The sequence below is a fragment of the Equus quagga genome, chromosome 13 (genome assembly GCF_021613505.1).
Source record: "Equus quagga isolate Etosha38 chromosome 13, UCLA_HA_Equagga_1.0, whole genome shotgun sequence".
NCBI classification, from domain to species: domain Eukaryota; kingdom Metazoa; phylum Chordata; class Mammalia; order Perissodactyla; family Equidae; genus Equus; species Equus quagga.
Window position 1 is genome coordinate 34,614,907 of NC_060279.1, and position 8,685 is coordinate 34,623,591.

At 39.9% G+C, this 8,685-nt stretch overlaps 1 pseudogene; it reads left to right on the forward strand.

The window, feature by feature from the left end:
• Nucleotides 1–8,493: 8,493 nt before the first annotated feature.
• LOC124249720 (olfactory receptor 10C1-like) overlaps nucleotides 8,494–8,685 on the forward strand; it is a 718-nt pseudogene continuing 526 nt past the window's right edge.

The following is an 8,685-nucleotide window of genomic DNA, read 5'->3' on the forward strand; positions in this document are numbered from 1 at the left end:
AGTTTCTAAACATACTATTACCAAAAAATTTCAGCAATCTTGCTTTTTGGTATTTATCCAAATGAGTTGAAAACATGTATCCACAGAAAACCTGCACACAGATGTTCACAACAGCTTTATTGATGATTGTCAAAATGTGGAAGCAATCAAGATGTCCTTCAGTAGGTGAATGGATAAATAAACTGTGGTACATTCAGGCAATGGTTTACTATCCAGTCATAAAAAGAAATGAACTGTTGAGCCATGAAAAGACATGGGGGAACCTTAAATGCATATTATTAAGTGAAAGAAGCCAATCTAAAAAGGTTGTATGATTCCAACTATGTCATTCTGGAACAGACGAAATTATGGAGACAGTAAAAAGATCGGTAGTTGCTAGGTGTTAGGCAGAAGGGGCCAAGTACATGGAACACAGGAGATTTTTAGGGCAGTAAAACTGTGTGTGTGTGTGTGTGTGTGTGTGTGTGTCTGTGTATAATTTATTTACTTACTTTTTGTGAGGAAGATTCACCCTGAGCTGACAGCTGACATCTGTTGCCAATCTTCCTCCATTTCATATGTGGGATGCCTCCACAACATGGCCGATGAGTAGAGTAGGTCTGTACCCAGGATCCAAATCCAAGAACCTGGGCTGCAGAAGCAGAGAATGTGGAATTTTAGCTATTCAGCCACAGGCTGGCCTCCAGTAAAACTATATTTAATGATGCTGTAATGATGGATACATTTCTTTATACATTTGTCCAAACTCATTAATGTACAACACTAACAGTGAACCCTAATTGCAAACTAGACTTTGGGTGATAATGATGTATCAACACAGGTTCATTGATTGTAGCAAACGTACCACTCTGGTGGGGGATATTGGTGGTGGGGAGAGCAGTATGTGTAACAGGGCAAGAGGTATATGTGAGCTCTCTACTTTCTGCTCAGTTTTGCTGTGAACCTAAAACTGCTCTAAAAAAAATAAAGTATACTGAAAAAAACGATGTGTTATGGTATTTAAAGGCAACTGAAAATTTCTTTGCAATAAAACAACAGGAAGACCAGAGCTTGTATGCAACCCTCTGGGTAAGGTGAAAAGTGATCACACTTTGATAAAGATTTTAGTAATATGGGCACTTCTGAAAGGGAAGAGGATAAAACAATATTAATTAAACTTCTCTGTAACAGGCTTTGATCAGAATCCTTTCTTATGTCTTCTGATTCCTCCCAATAACTCATTAAGGCTGGTATGTATCAGTTGAGACCTCATATGTCTCTAGATGGGATCTCTTCTTAGGTCATGGCTAAAAAATTATTCTGGTTTGCTTGGCCCTTTTCAGAAGAAGAGTTCAGATCATCAAAGATAACTAAGTCTGGGTGAGTTACGGAAGTGGTTCTGATCACTTTTAAGTAGCTTGTTCTGTGAGTGATTGCAAGGCTTCTGAAAGGACACTGTGACTCCACAGAACTAAAGCTTGTTTAGGATTTTAGCACTTTGTTGAACTCCTCAGTGAACTATTACTCTTGTAGATTGAGGAGTCATCTCTCTGGTTCTTTTAGGTATTAGATGTGCAAATACAATTCTGATAACAATAGCAATCAACATAGTTAGATTTCATTCTTGTAGCACCTACTATATGCCAACATAAATTATCTTAACTCTCCTAGAAACCTTAAAGGTAGGTATTGTTAACATTTTCAGTTTTGAAAATGAGGCAAAAAGGGGTTGGCTAAATTGCACTAAATTTTACAAATGCTTATTTATGACATTGGAGTTCAGACCCAAGGTTTTCTTCCTGCGTGTTCTTCTATATTATTACGAACACTGAAAATTGCACTTGTGGTTCTGATTTCCTGGTAGCATCTGAGAGTCACGAGAGCTAGTGCCATATATGTATGTATGGCTGTGCAGACAAGCAGAGATGTGCAGATACACAGATGATCGGAAGTGCTTTATTTTTTTCTAAAAGTAAATGATAGTCTTTGTTCCTAAAAAGGAAATGAGAGTTTAGAAGATGTTCTGAAAGAACAAACAAATGTGGCAATGCCTTCCTTTGTTTGAAGTCAGATGGTATACACCTCTCCTTTGTGGGGGGTGAGGTGCCCCTTGGGGCATATATTTATTTCACTCTCATATTCCTTACTTCTGTCTTCACTTCCTTCACACTCAAGAATTTTTTTTCAAGCAGAAGTGAGGCTACTACTTTTGAATCTTGATGTTGCTGCCTCGGGTTTCAGAATGAAAAACATGATTTATCATAGTTCTTAACAGTACAGTTCAAAGAAACTGAGTAGTTCATGAAAAAAAATACAAGTCAGGGAAGGTGCGTGACCCACTTTGAGTGAGAGTGAATTAGAGGCAGAGCTTAGACCAAAACTCAGGCCTCCTAACTCCCAAACTACACCTCCAGAGTGCCTCCTATGAATGTAGGAAGCAGATGCTCTTCCGTCTGGTACAGGCAAAGCTGTGATGCTGGGGTCTCCTGGGTAGGCCTGGGGAAAGGACTCCTAGAAGGACTGTATTCTAGATCTGTTTTTGTGACATCCTGGTCTGCATTCTCACGTTCCCAATTAGTATTAATTGAGAGAGGCAAGAGGAGAAAACTGGGACCTCCCCAAAGCTCTCTGCTCCACACTCAGTTTCTGGGAAGTCTCTGCAGACAAAATACCGATAATTACTGAAGTTGAGGCTGTGCTTCGTTAAACAGGCACAGCCCCCTCCTGGGAACAGTTCCTCTGACTCATCCTCTGGCCTCCCCAGCTCAATTAAGCAGCTTATTCGCCTTCTTATTAGCAAACTTGTTAGGGCTTTGCTCTGTTCCCCTGAGTTGCTCAGAAGAAAAGTTTTGTGGGAGGATTTCCTTAGCTGGCTAGGTCTGTCTCTCTTGCTTCCCTATGGGATATCTAGGTCTCCAGGTCCTTCAAACAGGCTGTGTGCGACAGTGGTAATTCAGCAGTGAGTCCAAGGCTTCTCTGCTTGACCAAAGAGAAGTGGAAGCAAAAAGCCTGGATTGGATAAGGATATGAAAGTTCAATACAACTGCCTGAGATCTAACTGAGAAGGAGGGGGAATGGATATTTAAGAGTTATTTTGGATACACTGCTCAAAGATTGCCAGGGTCATCTCCTGGTGCTGGGCCTCTGAGCAGAAATACCCATGTACAGAATTCCTACAGGCCCCATACATTGGTACAGCTCTTTAATACTTTCCAAGCACTCTCAAATTTCAGTAGTGCCTCCTCAATGAGGCAAGGTGGGGCACATTAGGAGACTATACTGCTAGGGGGATTTCTAGCCCTATCAATTAAGATCGGTTTAAATGATGTTCAGAATTGCCTAATCCTTTAGCCCATTCAGACCAACCATCAGTAATTTAATTCAATACATAGATTTACAGCCAACAGATTAGTAGTAATAGCAGTAATACTATTTATTAAGTGCCCACTAAATTGGGTATACAAACTTATACATGAATATACTGAGGTTCAGAAAGGCTCTATGACTAGTCCAGGAGCACAGCAAAAATGATGGCTCATGTTCATGCTTTAGTGAGGAAAGAGGGAGGAGGACATTTTCTATAAAGCAGTAATATAGGACAGGTAAGGAGATGAGTTCAGTAATTAGTAAGTCTGGAATGCTTGGAGAGGAAGGCACATAAGGGGAGGTAAATGGGAGACACAATTAAAGATAATAGATTCAGAAAATGCGAGAGCTCATCATTACCCTGATTTTACCTTCCCTGACCTGTGACACCTGGATCTACTAAAACTCTCATCCTTATTCTCCTAGACTACCCAGTTTCTGTGTTAGACATAGCAGAAACAGAAGACTCCTTAGTATATCAAGGGTCTCAGACCCGGCCCCAGTTTCCTCATCCTCTCTGTCCCTCACTATTAGTAGGAGTTTTAAATTAAGTTAGGCCATCATTCAGCCCTTGGTTTCTGGACTCCAACCCTACATGAGGCCCTAGTCTTGTCGACTCTTTTGATGAGAGCGCTAAATGTTATTACCAGTTCAGAATGTACTCTTGCCTATTTCTGCCACAGGTAGGCAGGTAACCTGGAACTAGGAATGTTCTTTCCTTCTTCACGTTAGTTTGGCAATTGCCGCATAACCCTAGTAAGTAGACCCAGCTTTCTCAAAGTATCAAAGAAGACAACCAGGGAATCTGATCCTATATTTTCAAACAAACAGCATTAGAGCCATAGTATATAAAGCAGATGAGTAAAAAGTAGAAAACAGACCGAAACAGAAAATAGAAACAGGCACCGGAAGCCGTAGCCACTCCCTATGCCCTCTTTCCTCTCCTGGTTCCTCAACTAGTTCCTCTGCTGAGATGATTTAGTTCAATCTTCTTACTTTTCAGATGAGTGAATTGAAGGCCAAGGAGGCAACATGACCTGCCAACGATGCACAGCTCATTGGTGACTAAGACAGGACTGGAATATGGCAGAGGCAGGTCACTGGGTCATGACTGCTCTTTATTAAATTGTTTTTAATCATTTTTTCTGTAAAAATAAAAACAGAAAGATTACTGGGCTTATACTAAAGAGACATGGATTCAACTTCAGATCTACTCCAGTGGGCTGGTGACCTTGGCAAGACTTCCTCAGCCTCATTCTCTGTCTGCCAAATGAGAGGCTGGAGTGGAGACTGCTCACATTGCTTCCTGCTTAGGGAGTTTTCCTTTCATGATTGCAATACTTCTCAAAGAAAGCAGGATTTGAACTAGACCCACATGGGTAAGATACAAATTTCCAGGTCAGAGAGGGAAGATGTTGGTCCAAAGCTAAGTTTTGCCACTTTTTGGTTATACTGTTTGGAGTAAAAAACTTAACCTCTCTCTGAACAACTGTTTTCTCATATTAAAAAAAAAAAAAAGAAATTATAATGTTCTCCACCACACAGTCCTAATTGGCATTTAAGCGTTCCTGTTGTTTTATAAATGCCTATTTTGGGATCTGTCTCCTCCACTCCAAATTAAGTATCTGAGGAAAGACAGTATGGTTTATGCAACTCATTCTTTTCCTAGTATGAGGTGTGGAAAATAGCAATTAATAAATATATTTAATGATTGAATAACAGAATCATTGTGATTTCCCCTCTCATATTATTTAAGCTGTTTTCCTTTTTTTTTTTTTTTTTTGAGGAAGTTTAGTCCTGAGCTATCATCCACCAGCAATCTTCCTCTTTTTGCTGAGGAGGACTGGCCCTGAGCTAACATCTGTGTCCATCTTCTTCTTCTTTATATGTGAGACGCCTGCCACAGCATGGCTTGAGAAGCAGTGTGTAGGTCTGCACCCGGGATCTGAACTGGTGAACCCTGGACCACCAAAGGGGAACGTGCGAACTTAACCACTATTCCACTGGGCCAGCCCCTATTTAAGCTGCTTTTGATAATACCTTTTCTAGCTTTTGGGTCACAATTTTCTTCTTGGAAAACAGTATTATATATAAACATGTCCATAACACAGAGCATTTAGATGGAAAAAATTAAAATCACTTATGAGATTATTTTACTAAAAGTCTTCACCTATTCTTTGTAATCATTACCTATAACATAGGCTTTTTTCAAATATTAACAACATATTGTTAAAAGTTGATGCTTTTAAAATCATATGTTCTTTGCTTAACACTGTAACAGGGAGTCTTAGTTGTCTCTGTTAAATCATCAATTTCTTGATGGAGGCGTTAGACCTTGCTCTTTTCTCTTGATCCATTTCTGATGCAGAATAAATATTAAGTGAGAATGTTCTATTGGTGGGGGATGACATGAGAAGAAAACAACTATTTTCTTAGCTAAGCAAAGCCTAAACTTGAAACTCTCCAACTTTTATTTCCTCTCTTCATGCTACTTTTAACTCAAACACTTCACTCTTTATTGATACACAGTGTTAAATATTTAACATATATTTTTGCATTGATTTGGGTTTGTATATAAGCTTCATATAAACACACATTTGTGTTACATTGATTGCTTTGTGAAGGCAAATACACAGCCATTATAATATACTCTTTTAATGTCAAGCCATGGTGATATACGTGGGCACTGCAAAGCATGGGGGAAGGCTGTCTCAGAATCTGTCGCATAGATCCATAAAGAAAACTGCAAGTTAGGAGTGTTTTGGTGTTTGGGACTGTGGGGAATGCAGCAGTTTTTCTCCATTCTGGAGAAAGGTCAGGTGTTTCAGATGAAGTGGAATCTAGCTGCAAGGTTGGAAAAGACTGAATGAGAACCTCTAACTACCTAAGCATCTGAGAATTTTTTATTCAAGTAGAGATTCTTCCAATCTTGAGGTTACATTATTTTCTAAAGTAAAATTCTCAAAGCCAAGCATCATCTTTTTCTACTGTTTAAACAACTCCAGCTCTTGCAGGAGGATTTTCTACGTTAATCTGAGGAGATTCAGTGGTTTCTCTTAAATTTCTGTGGTCTATATGTGAATCTTTTATGGTTAAAGTCCTGATAGACAATTTAATTTTGCTATTATCTTGTCCCATGCCTCTGATTTGTAAATGTTAAACCACATTTCCATCTAAAAGTGATGCAAATTTATTACTCTCTAACAGGTTAAGGCTTTCAATCTGTTATTTCTATGGACTTTTATATCCATCCAGTACATGTGTAGGTATAGTGCCCAGTTGAGGTCAGAGTTCATATGCTGACTGCAGAAATTTTCTGAAGATGATGCTGATGGTAATAAAAAGGAGAGTGATGATGGAAAACTGGATACACATTCTGTGGATGTCCCATATAACAATAATAACAGTAGTGGTGAAAAGGACGATAGCAATATTGGTGGTTTAGAACAGTACATAGTAGACATTCAATAATGATTAAATCAATGACTAAATGATAGTGGACATGGTGAAGGAAGTGGTGGTGGTGATTGTCATGAAGACGAAGAGAGTCAAGGTAGAAGTGATGGTGCTGCTGATCTTTCTCATACCGTGGTAAAGTTAGTAGTGGGCAAATTGATTTACTCCTCTTGGGTCATCCAGTTCTTGTTATTGGAGTTGAATGGAAATGAAGATGATTGAGAAGTCTCCTTGCAAGGCAATTTTTAAAAAAAATGACACTCACTTCTGGGGTGCTCAGTGATTTTCTCTCTCCATTTGTACATAAGATTATGCAACACGGGTTGTGTTTCCCCATAGAAAGCTATATGGGACTTGAAAAACTTCTAGTGCCTCAGAAGAGGCAATGTCCCTGATATTGGATTCTAGAACCCAACAATCAGATTTGAAGAATTAGAAAAGTCATTTGAGGAATGGAGCTGATCTGCTTCACTTTCCTGCACCCAACATCCTGCCCCAGAGGAACTCCTATTGAGAGCTAGCCATACCCAGAAACCCCAAGGAACACACAACAAGGAACCCCTGGGAAGCCAGCATTTACAAGAACATGAAATATAAGTAGGAAAGTGTCCTGAGGTAGAAAGAATGCTCGGGAGAATGCTGCAAATCCTAACATCATCAAAACAGTCAGGTAATGGGCAGTGATGGTGCAGCAGAGATGAGAGTAACTGGAGAAGAAGACAAGGCAAGGGCTTTGACCTTTCCTAGATGAGGTGTGGGAGGAAAACTCTAGGGATGGTGGTGTTGATGCCCGCCACAATCCACAAATATTTTTCAGTGACTTTAGGGAACTATAAATTATCTGTGTTGTAAGAGTCTTTGAAAACATCTGTTCAAATCTTTTTTATTTTAGAAAAGAAGAAGTTGGGGGTATGTGAGGAGAAGTTGCTCTGCCCGATGTGCGTTGTCAGAGATACTGCAAATTCACAAAGCCAAATCCCTGACTTGACAGAAGGCTCTCTTTTTAACCTTCAGGATTCCTTGTTTGGGCCTTCTAACCTCATGGCTTTTCTTGTTGAGAATTCCTGGTTCCTGTCTCCTTTGGAAATCATCTTTCAAAACGCATAGCGTCTCTGCTGAGTGAGTTATTGGGTGCCACATTCGTAAGATTTCAGGGATTGTTCTCAGAGCTTCTGCATTTCTTTAATTTCCCATCTTTGCTTCTAGTGCTTATGAGAACAGTCTGTAAACTTCTGAAGGCTTCCTGAAAGAGGCCTCAACAGTCACTTTTAGGGGATGACTTTTCTGTCTTCTCCACAGCCCAATATGGCTGGTTATTTTATCAGTGGAAAGTATAGGAAGGTTGGAGGTAGGAATTTTCCTCTCTCTTTTGTTTCCTGATGGTGGTGTAGGGAAGAAATCCAGTTTCTGAGCATCTAGAACACAATATTATAACACAGAAAAGGACTGAACTGGGATCAGGAGCCTTGGTTTCTAGTTTCAGCCCTATTAACAGATTCTATGGTACAGGGTCAACAATTTCTGCCTGCAGGCTACGATTCCTCTATTGCAAAGTGAAGAGCATTCCTTAGATAATGTCAAGTTCCTTTCAGGTGCTCCCATTCAGTGTTCTTTGCATTGGGAAAGTTTTCTGAATAGAGGAAGAATCCTGAAGTAGTTAATTGTTTGTCTTACCCCTTGTTCGTAGGAATCATGGATCATGGCAACCACACATGGACCCAGAATTTTATCCTTAATGGTTTCACTACCACTGGAACTCTGTGACCTCTTGCATTCTCAGGGACCCTGTGCATCTATCTGCTCACCCTGGCAGGGAACTTGTTCATCATTGTCCTCGTTCAAGCAGATTCTGGACTATCCACACCCATGTACTTCTTCATCGGT